At 37.4% G+C, this 12649-nt stretch overlaps 1 pseudogene across 1 annotated transcript; it reads left to right on the forward strand.

Moving 5' to 3' along the window:
* The first annotated feature begins 6947 nt into the window (after positions 1-6947).
* Positions 6948-8010, forward strand: LOC309848868 (glyceraldehyde-3-phosphate dehydrogenase pseudogene; annotated as a pseudogene). The gene has a single exon. The product of its transcript is annotated as a glyceraldehyde-3-phosphate dehydrogenase pseudogene (transcript).
* The last annotated feature ends 4639 nt before the right edge of the window (positions 8011-12649 follow it).

Consider the following 12649-nt stretch of genomic DNA (forward strand, 5'->3'; position numbering starts at 1 on the left):
ATCTGTGAAATGATATTTGTTCTCTATTTGACTCCTTTCCAATCTTACCATCATTTAAGAAATTTGCTCAGTAAAAAGAATGAACTCTTCTGTTTAAAAAAGTTAAATTTTTAATTTCATAAGCTCTTCAAGGCTATCAAAGAAAGTTAGAAATACTGCTTATCTAAAAAGAAAATCAATTTTTGCTCTCTAGTTTTATTTTTCACTCAAGAAATAAGTTCTTCTTTTGGTAATAATTGTTAATTGAGTATTTCCTTTCTATAAAGGCAACTTTTAAACTGAATCTTCTGGACAAAATGTGTTTTATTTTTATTAATTCCTGGGAATAAAATACATTACTATAATCTTCTTTAGGTTCTGGGAAAAAATACCTAATAATAATATTTACTTCCTGAGAATATGGTTTTTCCCCTTTTGATGTAACAAAACTCTATTACCCTCAGACTCTTACTGGTTTTCTACATCTGGTTGTATTCATCCTTGATTTTATATGTATTAAAATTATTATTTTCTAGTTTGTTTTTATAAATCACCATGTTTATAATATTCCTGAATCCCCTTCCATATTCCAGATAGTTTAGAAAACAACAAGCTTTTCTAGGATTTGAATATTTTGTGATCACATTATTTCTCATGTGCATCAGGTTAGCATAACCTGGAAAAGGGATCTAATTAGAAGGAAATTGCAAGACACGAGAGTCAGACAGAGCAATCTAACCCATCAAGTGCAGATGCATAAAGGTTTTGTAGTTTCTTCACTCCCATCATTCCAGCCAGGCCTACAGATTTCCAGCCAGCCTACTCAATGCAACGGCTTGAATTGTCTATTTCACTATCCAAACGATTGGCTACTTGCCAAACCACAACCATGCTTTAGAAAGAACTCCTTAAGTAAAGTGGAGAGTTAAGACAATTATTGAGATAATTTAGTGCAAAAGAAATGCCCTGAGAAAAATCTGCCCCCACCCCGTTTTTTTTTTTTTTACAATAAGTCTCCCAGAGAATATATTAGCCAATCATAGTCTTCATGTAAATTGTTAGTTTTGTAAAAAAAAAAAAAAAAAATTGTATGAATCATTTTTTTAATTTTAATTCATGTAATAGAGCTTACTGTTTGCTTATATGTTAATATAAATCCTCACAATTACCTATGAGTAAGAACTATTATTATCACCCCACTCCTTCAGCAAATAGTAGTGGTGGCCACAATTGGGCCATCTAATGCTCATCCTTCTTGGCAGAAAGTAAGTTAGGAACAAATGAATCACTTCTTTAGTCAAAGAAATGTGTGCACAAGTAGTCTCTATATTTCCATGAAAAAAATTGAAGTGTTCATGTATGTTTCTCAGTGTCCCTTTCACTGCCTTAATAATCATGGAAGCTCTTATCAGGATGGTATTTTCACTCACCTGAATTCCAGAGTGATGACCATGAGTAAAGGCCCCCTGAAGAACAGCTTAAACATGTAGAATAATTATGGGAGGGGGATGTTTTTTCTGGAGTTACAGGGATTTGGAGGCTTGTTTGTTGTTGTACATAACCTAGCTCTTCCTGACTGATACAGTTATTTCTTGTAACTTCCCACTGTTAGTCTGAAGCACATAAAGCTAATTTTGTTTGTTTTAAAAAAAGGTTGGAAGAGAGGTGATGAAGAAGGAAGGAAGAAAAAGAGAGGGAGAAATGCCTTTATGCTGCTACTGCTTTTAACCTTTGCTTCTTTCATTTTCCATCTTCCTATGATAAATCTTGAGCCCTAAAATGGCATTTTATTGACTCAGGGGCAGGAACGAAGAGAGTTTATTTCCAGATATGGAAAAGAAACATGGAGGCTTCCCATTTAGGACTCAATATAAATATTCTTATTTGCTATGTTAGAAATATGATGGGAAAAACCAGCTGACTCTAGAATACAAAATATCTTCTCCTTCCTGCTATCAAAAACTCTGAAAATTTTGCTCACACCATGTGCAATTGCATTTGTATGGGTCAAGATGATTAAGTAATGATGAAATAACTTCAGTGACCTGTGAGTCCTTCATATAACATTGAAAAAAGTACTAAACTCACAAGATATACTTACAAATCACCTCAACTGAGAAGCTGAGTAAAGGAGATTCTTTTATTACTATTATTTCCATAAACATGTATTTTTTTTTCAATTTATTTATTTTCAGAAAAACAGTATTCATTATTTTTTCACCACACCCCGTGCTCCATGCATTCCGTGCCCTCTATAATTCCCACCACCTGGTACCCCAACCTCCCACCCCCCGCCACTTCAAACCCCTCAGATTGTTTTTCAGAGTCCATAGTCTCTCATGATTCACCTCCCCTTCCAATTTACCCCAACTATTATTCCTATAATATTGATATCTTCATAGAAGCCTTTTACCTTATGTCACTGTTATAAAAACTCTGTGACCTAGGTAAGACAGGGATTAATTTCTCCTATTAATGAGGAAACCAAGGCAGATGATGAGACAAAGATCACACAGTAGAATTCAAGAGAGGTCTCAGGTGATTTGTACTAACACATCATGTAATATCCAAAAATAAAAGTTTACCATGTTTCCTGATGGGACAAATATATTTTAAGTTATACATAATGTCAAAATAACTATTTAATGTAAACAGTCTATTTAAGATAAGAAGAAAATGTAAGCCAATTACTTACTGAAGTCTAGTTGTTTCAGTGAATTGACTAATTCAGAACAAATGATATGTTATATAGAAACTATGTCAGCTTTATAAAGTACATAGTCCCTCCTTCCTAAACTGTTCCTGAGACAGCTTCATGACCTGAAATTTCAATTTCAATTTAAAACGCTCAAAATTAAATGTAAATTTATGGGGCATCCTTTATCTGTACCTAATGATGTTATATTTGTTAGTCTCATTGTAGTCTTGCTGATTTCACTTTCATCGCTATTTTCAAGGACACACACTATCTTCATTCTCCTGAATTGGGGCTGCATTTTCTTAGTTTCTTTTGCTAGTTTACCTTCATCTTTCTAACCCCTATATGCCAGATGGTCCCGAGGCTCATTCCTAGAATCTCTTTTTATTTCTATCTGCACTCATTCTCTAACTGGTGTGCATTCTCATGATATTAAATAATATGCATAAACCCATAAATGTCAGCTGCAATCTTAACCACTTGAAGGAACCTTAGACTCATGTATTCAATTACCTATTCATCTTCATCATTTATAGGTTTAACACGTATCTCAAAATTAAAATGTCAAAAATCTTATTTCTGATTTCCTGCCAAAATGCTCCTCCTCCATGTTTCCCTACCCCTCCTGTTGTTTCAAGCTAAAAACTTTGGAATGAGCACTGACTTGTCTTTTCTCATCCCTCATACCCAAACACCAGGGAATCCTCTTAGTTACATTTTAAAAATAAACCAACCAGCCCATCATTTCTTACAACCCTACTACTTTCCACCTTGACCACTTTAAGCCATATTATCTAACACTTAGATGTCTGTAATGATCTCTTAACTTCCTGCTAAACAACGTTTGGTGTATATATCACAGGGATGGGCATCACTGGGAAGATTGTTAGAAATGCAGAATCTCAGTCCTCGTCCTTGATCTGGTAAAACATAATCTGCATTTTAACAAGATTCCCTGAGATTTATATGCATAATAAATTGTGAGAAACATTATCCTAACTGGTCTCTCTGTTCCTCCTCCAGAACCTCTACAGTCCATTTTCAATACAGCAGCAACCAGAGTAATCCTTTTAAAATTATGAGAGTGATGTTCTATCCCTGCTTTGCTTAAAACCCTTCATATCTTCCTTTCTCACTGCAAGTAGTAGGGGCTGACATAAGCCCCAGCATTCCTGGAACCTGCTACCTCTTGGTTCTCAGTGCCTCCAACTCTCATTCATTAAGAATGTGTTGACTGGATGTGGAAAACAGATTCTAACTCTTCTGGGCAATTCCTTAGCAATCCTCTTACTATATCTTACTTCTACAGACAGGTAACTTTATTCTGAATGTGAGGTTTAAGAGTCCTTAGCTTTTACAGAGATATACTGAAACACAGATGTAAATATACAATGGCTGAGATTTGCATCAACATAATATGAGAGCAGAAGAAGCAGATATGGGTATAGATGAAACAAGACTGACCACAAAGGAAGATGGTTGAAGGTTATAGAAAGATGGCTTATGTCTCCCTATCAATTTTTGTGTATGTTTGAAATTTGTCATAACCAAATACATTATATAAAAATTATACATTATATACATTAGACATTAGACAAAAATACAAAATCATTTGTTAAAATTCTTTTCTTTTTTTTCCTGATACCAGAATAAAATTATATGATTTCCAAGTTTAGCTCTGGTAATAGCAATGAAAAAATATACTAAAGCAATACCCTAATAATTATTGGCCTTTGTTATTTTGATTTTGTCTCTCCCTAGGCTTGTCTAGACTATATATCCTTGATAACATTTTCTAACAGCAGATCATTTTAATGGAAAATTCTATCCCCTGTGGAATTAGGAGAAACAAATAACTATAACTACTTTGGCAGCATTAAACTTGGAGGAAACTACTATATATAGTTTCTTCTGGAAGAGTACTGATACCCTATTATTTAATAAGCAGCATTAGACTTTCTTATTTGGGTATTTTCCTGGCACAGAATTTGACACATAGTAGACAGTCAAGTATTAGAGGAGCAAATGGGTAAGACAATAAATGAATAAGTGAGTAAATTAACAGTGGTGATTCTTAAAAATAAAATCTAATCTAGTTTTTCCAGCTGTCAAAATTGAATTATGGCAAAATTGTCCTTTCTCAAATGATTATATCAGCAAAGGAATGTGTATTTCTCACCTGGTTAGGATTGTAACTCAATATTTGTTTTAGGCTACATTCTCAAGATAACAGATTTTAAGGTATATATTTACATGTAGGAGGTTTGTTGGAAAGTACATGAGAGAAAAACACTTGTGAGAGTGAAGAAATCAGGACCCAGCAAAAGGAGAAATGCAACTAGGAGAGAATTGTGACAGAGGCCTCAGCCAATCATACCTGGAGTTTTGGAGTTGGGCAGCCCTTCAGTGTCCCAAAACAAGGCAAGGGAGTCAGGGGTTTAAATCTAGGGGTTCTTATGAGATTGTTTGTGGTCTGTTTTAATCTAATTAACCCTCCATACACTTGTCACCCAATCAGGTTTTGTTGACATGCACATCTATCAGGTAGTTGTTTACATGGGAAAGGACAGAGGGCTTCTTCCAGGGCAGGATAGAATAACAGGTTGGAGTCTTCTTCCTTTTAAAAGTATTTTCCTCTTAGGATGGGGGCCCCTTGCCCATGCCTGCCTTTTTTCCAACCATCCTCCATTAGTGGGAAATCCTGTTGAGTGTTGTAATTTCTGTATGTATGTGCAAGTGTGGGGGAGGAAAAGTAGAAAAATTATGCTATCTCCTTAATTAGTAACAACATTCAGTGGATTGGCAGATTGGAAGTCGGAAAGGGAAAACCTAAGGAGGTTGAAAATCATTGGAATTTCAGAAATAGGTACAAATTATACATGCTCAGTGACAGCCAACAGGGTAGAGAACAGGATCGTAGACTAAAAGATTTTAGGACAGATATGTGGAACTTAAGAAACAAAACATAGGATCATAGAGGAAGAGAGGAAAAAACAAAAGAAGAGGAAATCAGAGAAGACAACCCATAAGAGACTCTTAATCATAGGAAACAAAATAAGGATTGCTAGAGGAGAGGGTGCAGGTAATGGGGTAACTGGGTGATGAATATTAAGGAAGGCATGTGATGGAAGGAACACTGGGTATTATATAAGACTGATGAATCACTGACTTTTACCTCTGAAACTAGTAATACATTATATGTTAATTAATTGAATGTAAATTAAAAAATAAACAAATGTATAAATTAAAAAGGTTATAGGAGAGGTATAAAACAGGAACATTACAGTCATAGAAGTAAAACTATTAACAAAACATTTTTAGGAGGGGAAAGGAATTTTGACAGATCAGCCAACACTTTCTCATAACCTTCCAGCATTGATCTATAACATGGGGGCCAGAACATAGAAATTGGTTGTAGAAAGTCGTTAATAATGTGGATAGAGGAAGGGAGCATAACAAAAAGTCAAGTAGATGAGAGATGTTAGAGTGCCAGTGAAGACAGTTACTAGTGGAGGTAAGAGGATGTTTATATGACTTTCATGGATCAGAACACTTTATTCCCCCAAACGACCTGCCATCTTGGGGTTTTACATGAGGAGGGCAACTGGATATTGGGGGCAGATGGGCCCTTTCTTTTTTAACTCTGTTAAAGCAGCCATTCCAAAGTTTTAATCTAATTCATTTTATTTTAATTTATTTCTGCCCCCAGGCAAGAATTTTGCTTAGGGGAGATGGCGTGAAGCTAACTAACAAGGAGAAATAGATAAAAGTATTTCATTTTTTTCTATTTTTAAAAGTTTTTCTATTTTGAAACAGAAATGGAAGATGAACGCATTCATATTAAGAGTTTTATAAGTTGAAAACAGGCTTCCTGTGAATCATGTGCAAAGTAACTGTAAAGAACAATTCAATAGAAATGGAATTGCCAAGTCATAAGAGATTCACAAATTGCTCTCAGTTGGGCTGCTGAATTGATCTGTAGTCTCCACATCCACAGAGAAGGATGTTTCCCGCCCTTGGCACAACAGGACAATCCTATCTAAATCACTATATCAAATTCTCAATGCATTCTTTTAAGGAACATTGACAGTCTGTGCATGTGGAGGGCAATAATGGGAGGGTACAGATGAGAAAACTAGAGTCTTGCAGCTTCAACAAATCAACTCCTGAAATATTTCAACTGTCCTTAGAGAGAAAGAGATTTGACTCGGTGCTGTAGCTGAGGGGTCTACATATTTCATTTAACTTTAAAAATCACGTTAGGGCTCTTCATTCCTCCCCATTTGACAGACAGCTGCATCTTTTAGTGCAGTGCCAGCTACATCCCTGAGACAGGATGGTGAAGGCTGGAATAAATGGATTTGACCGTATCAGGCGCTTAGTTACCAGGGCTGTCTTATCTGGCAAAGTTGATATTGTTGCCATCAATGACCCTTTCATTTACCTCAACTACATGGTCTACATGCTCCAGTATGATTCCACCCATGGCAAATTCCATGGCACAGTCAAGGCTGAGGACAGGAAACTTGTCATCAATGGAAAGCCCAACTCCATCTTCCAGAAGTGAGATCCCACCAACATCAAATGGGGTGATGCTGGTGCTGAGTATGTTGTGGAGTCCACTGGGGTCTTCACTACTGTGGAGAAGGCTGGGGCTCACTTGAAGTATGGGATCAAGAGGATCATCATTTCAGCTCCTTCTGCTGATGCCGCTATGTTTGTAATGGGCATGAAGCATGAGAAATATGACAACTCCCTCAAAATTGTCTGCAATGCATCCTGCACCATGAACTGATTGGCACCTCTGACTAAGGCATCCATGACAACTTCAGCATTGTGGAGGGACTCATGACCACAGTCCATGCCATCGCTGCTACCCAAGAGACCCTGGCTGGCCCCTCTGTGAGGCTGTGGCATGATGGTTGAGGGGATGTCCAGAGCATCATCCTTGTTTCTATACTGGCACTGCCAAGGCTGTAGGCGAGGTCATCCTGAGCTGAATGGGAGGTTCACTGGCATGGCCTTCCATGTCCCTACCCGCAATGTGTCAGTTGTAGATCTGACCTGCTGCCTGGAGAAAGCCATCAAATATGATGATATCAAGAAAGTGGTGAAGCAGGCATTGGAGGGCCCCCTCAAGGGCATCTTGGGCTACACTGAGGACCAGGTTGTCTCCCGTGACTTTAACAGTGACACCCACTCTTCTACCTTCGATGCTATGTCTGGCATTGCTCTCAATGAGCATTGTCAGATGTATTTCCTGGTAGCATGATAAATTTGGCTACAGCAACCAGGTGGTGGACATTATGATCCACATGGCCTCCAAGGAGTAAGAGCAAGAGTAAAAGAGAGGCCCTCAGTTGCTGGACTTTCCTTCCCCCAACTCATCTGCCAACACACTGAGAATCTCCTGACCTCCACAGTTTCCATCTCAGTTCCCCTAAAGAAAGGGAGGAGCTTGAGAAGCCCCACCTTGTCATGTACCATCAATAAAGTACACTGTACTCAGCAACCCCCCCCCCCCAAATCATATTAGGTAGCTATGAAAAAAAATACACACACACACACACACACTAAAAGACCATTCAGAACTTCAGGGGAAGTTGGTGGAGTAGGAGGACCCTAAACTCAACTTGACCCAGGGATGCAACTAGATAACATCTGTATTGTGTAAATAATCCAGATAATGAAAAGAAGACTGGCAGAATCGACTCTCTACAGCTAAATGTAAAGAAGAGCGCAGGAAAGGCAGAGACAGCTGGGAACTAAAAAAAAGACTAGCATTACTATCTGAGGAAGAGAGGGACACTGGGGGCACAGAATGGGGAGAGAAAAAGACCCTTGCATCAAGAACCCGGGCACAAGGAACCTCCACAGGAGGAAAAATCACCATAACATTTGGCTTTAAAAAGGAGAGGGTCCTAATTTCTTGAATTCTTTTTTTTTTTTTTTAAGATTTATTTATTTTAGAAAGAGTGAGCAAGTACAAGCAGGCACAGAGGGACAAGGACAGAGAGAATCCTCAAACTCAGACTCCCTGCTGAGTGTGGAGCCCAATGCAGGGCTTGATCCCAGGACTCTGAGATCATGACCTGAGCTGAAATCAAGAGTCAGTTGCTTAACTGACTGAGCCTCCCAGGGACCCCTCACTTCTGGAATTATTACGATTAGCTGGGCTTAACACCTGGAACTTTAAAAATCAGTGAGATTGGCTCTGGGACAGCCAAGAGAGTGAAGTCCCCATGTTTAAAGAGACAGTAAAACAAACGGCCCCACAGAGATACAGCACAGAAGCAGCAGTTTGATTTGTAACAGGATGTTTTGTTATATACAGGATGATTTAACTAATCTCAGAGCCAGTGGTAGGTGACCAGGGATCATTGGGAGACTTCTCCAAGTACAAAGGAGTTGACAGAGACCATTTCTCTCCCTCTTTCCCAGCCTAGGCACAAGGACACCTGCCGGAACTAGTGCTATGCCTAATTTGCTAACTGTGTACTCCACCCACACATTCTTCTATGGTACTACCCCTTCCAATATGTTCAGAGCCCACCCAAAGTGATGTCACAAGCCTGGCAGTATGTAAGTGGCCCTGACAGAGAACAACACCACTCTAAAGTGACTCCTGCCCCCGGGAGAGGAGAAGATACTACACATACTACTTTGATTGTAGTCCCAGTAGTGGGTGCAGAGCAGACAGCTGGTCTCACTGCAGGTCACACTAACCAATGAAACCTTCTCAGAGCACAACACAGGAAATGCACCTGCAGTTTGGTGTTATGCATCTCTGGCCAATACCTGATCTGACTCAACTGAAGCCCAGCTTAGCCCATTAACAACACAGAGACATAACTGTGCCCACAACAGGCAAAGAAAGACCGTTGCAGACAACTAGAGTGAAGGTAAAAGCAGCTCAGTCACAACAGAAGGGTGCACAAAACACACATTGGAGATACACCTGAAGCACCAGGTTATAAAGAACATGGAACAATTCACTGCAGGGCACTACCTTCAAAAACAGGAGACAAAGGTGACTTTCTAAACACATAGGAACAGAACACAGAAAGTTAGACAAAACAAAGAGACAGAAGACTATGTTCTAAATGAAAGAACAGGACAAAATCATGGCAAGAGACCTTAACGAAATGGAGATAAATATGTCTAATAGGGAAGTTAAAGTAATGATCATAAGCACACTGACCAAACTTGAGAAAAGAGTGGAAAACATTAGTGAGTCCCTTAACAATTAGATAGAAAACATTAAAAAGGAACCAACCAGACATGAAGACCAAAATAACTGAAATTAAAAACACACTAGATAGAATAAATAGTAGATTAGAGAAAGCAGAAGAATGAATCAGTGACCTGGAAGACAGAGTAATAGAAAGCAACCAACTTGAACATAAAAGAGAAAAAAAAATAATAATGATGAATGAAAATAGATTTAGGGAACACAGTAACACCATCAAGTATAATAACATTCACATTACAGGGATCCTAGAAGGAGAAGAGAGAGAGGGGGGAGCAGAAAATTTCTTTGAAGAAATACTACATGAAAACTTCCCGAATCTGGGGAAGGAGACAGAAATCCAGATCCAGGAGGTATAGACAACTGCCAACAAAATCAACCCAAGTCAGTTCCCACCAAGACACACAGTAACTAAAATGGAAAAAGTAGTGATAAAGAGAGAATTTTAAAAGCAGCAAGAGAAAAGAAAACAGTTACATACAAAGGAAACATTATAAGGCTATAAGCTGACTTTTCAGCAGGAACTTTGAAGACCAGAAGGGAGTGGCATCATATATTTAAAGTGCTGAAAGAAAAACCATACAGCCAAGACTGCTCTATCCAGCAAGACTATCAATTAGAATAGAAGGAAGGATGAGTTTTCCAGACAAACCAAAGTTAAAAGAATTCATCATCACTAAACCAGTCCTAAAAGAAATGTTAAAGGGGAGGTCTTTTAGTGGAAAGGAAAGACCATATAGTAGGAGTAAGAAAAGTAGGAAGCACAAAAGTAGTAAAAATAGATATATCTATAAAAATCAGTGAATCAGGATTCACAATAAATGGGTGTATAGTAGAACACCATACACCTAAAACATGGTGAGGCAGGGGGCAGGGGGAGAAGAGTAAAGTATGGGTTCAAACTTCAGCAACCATTAACCTAATATAAACTATTATACACAAAACATGTTGTATAAAAACGTAATGGTAACCACAAATCAAAGAGTAATAAGAAGAAATAAAGAGAAAGGAATCCAAATATTTCACTAAAGAAAACTAGCAAACCATGACAGAAGAGAGCAAGAGAAGAAAGGAACAAAAAAGAAATGCAGAACAACCATAAAACAAGTAACATATCTATCAATAACTACTTTGAATTAAAATGCTCCAATCAAAAGACATAAGGTGACAAGATAGATAAAAAAAGCAACACCTATCTATATGCTGCTTACAAGAAACTCATTTCAGATCTAAGGACACATGCAGATTGAAACTGAAAGGATGGCAAAACATTTATCATGCGAATGGAAGTGAAAAGAAAGCCAGGTAACAATATTTATAAAGGGAAAAATAGACTTTAAAACAAAAATTATAACAAGAGACAAAGAAGGACTTTATATAATCCTAAAGGGAACAATTCAATAAGAAGATATAACAATTGTAAATATTTATGGGCCCAACATGGGAGCACCCAAATACATCAAGCAGCTAATAACAAACATAAAGGAAGTAATCAAGGGGTGCCTGGGTGGCTCAGTCAGTTAGGCATCATACTCTTGATTTCAGCTCAGATCATGTTCTCAGGGTTGTGAGATTGAGCCCTACATCAGGCTCCATGCTCATTGCAGAATCTGTCTGAGATGCTCTCTCTCCCTCTGCCCCTCCCCCACTGGTGCACATTCTAAATAAATAAAATCTTTAAAAAAAAATAATTGAGAGTCAAACAATATGGTAGGGAACTTTAACACCTCACTTACATCAATGGATACATCATGCAAACAGAAAATCAACAAGGAAACAGTGGATTTGAATAACATATTGGACCAGATGGATCTAACAGATATATTCAGAACATTCTATTCTAAAACAGCAAAATAAACATTCTTTCTGAGTGCACATGGAACATTTTCCAGAACAGATCACATATTAGGCCACAAAACAAGTCTCAACAAATTCATAACATACACCTTTTCTGACCACAATGCTATAAAACTAGAAATCAACTGCAAGAAAAAATCTGGAAAGGACACAAATACATAGATATTAATTAATGTGCTACTAAACAATGAATGGATAAACAAAGAAATCAAAAAGGAAATTTTAAAAAAAACATGGAAAGAAATGAAAATGAAACAACAGTGGTCCAAAATTTTGGGGATGCAGCAAAAGCAGTTCTAAGAGGGAAGGTTATAACAATAGAGGCCTATCTCAAGAAGCAAGAAAAATCTCAAATAATCAACATAATCTTAAACCAGAAGGAGCTAGAAAAAGAACAACAAACAAATCCTAAAACTATAGAGAAGAATGTAATAAAGATAAGAGCATAAATATGCAATAGAACTAAAAAGCAAGAGAACAGATCAATGAAACCAGGAGCAGGTTCTTTGAAAAAATGAACAAAATTGATAACCTTCAGCCAGACTTACCCAAAGAGAGAGAGAGAGAGGACTCAAACAAAATCAGAAATGAAAGCAGAGAAATAAAAACTGACATCACAGTAATACAAAGGATTATGAGATTATTATAAAAAATTATATGCTAACAAATTGGACAACCTAGAAGAAATGGATAAATTCCTAGAAATATGTAAACTCCCAAAATCGAGTCAAGAAGAAACAGAAAATTGGAACAGACTGATTACCAGCAATAAAATTGAATCAGTAATCAAAAACCTCCAACAATCAAAAGTCCAGAAGATGGCTTCACAGATGAATTCTATAAAACATTTAAAAAGGAGCTAATAC

This window comes from Mustela nivalis, assembly GCF_964662115.1.
Source record: "Mustela nivalis genome assembly, chromosome: 15".
NCBI lineage: Eukaryota > Metazoa > Chordata > Mammalia > Carnivora > Mustelidae > Mustela > Mustela nivalis.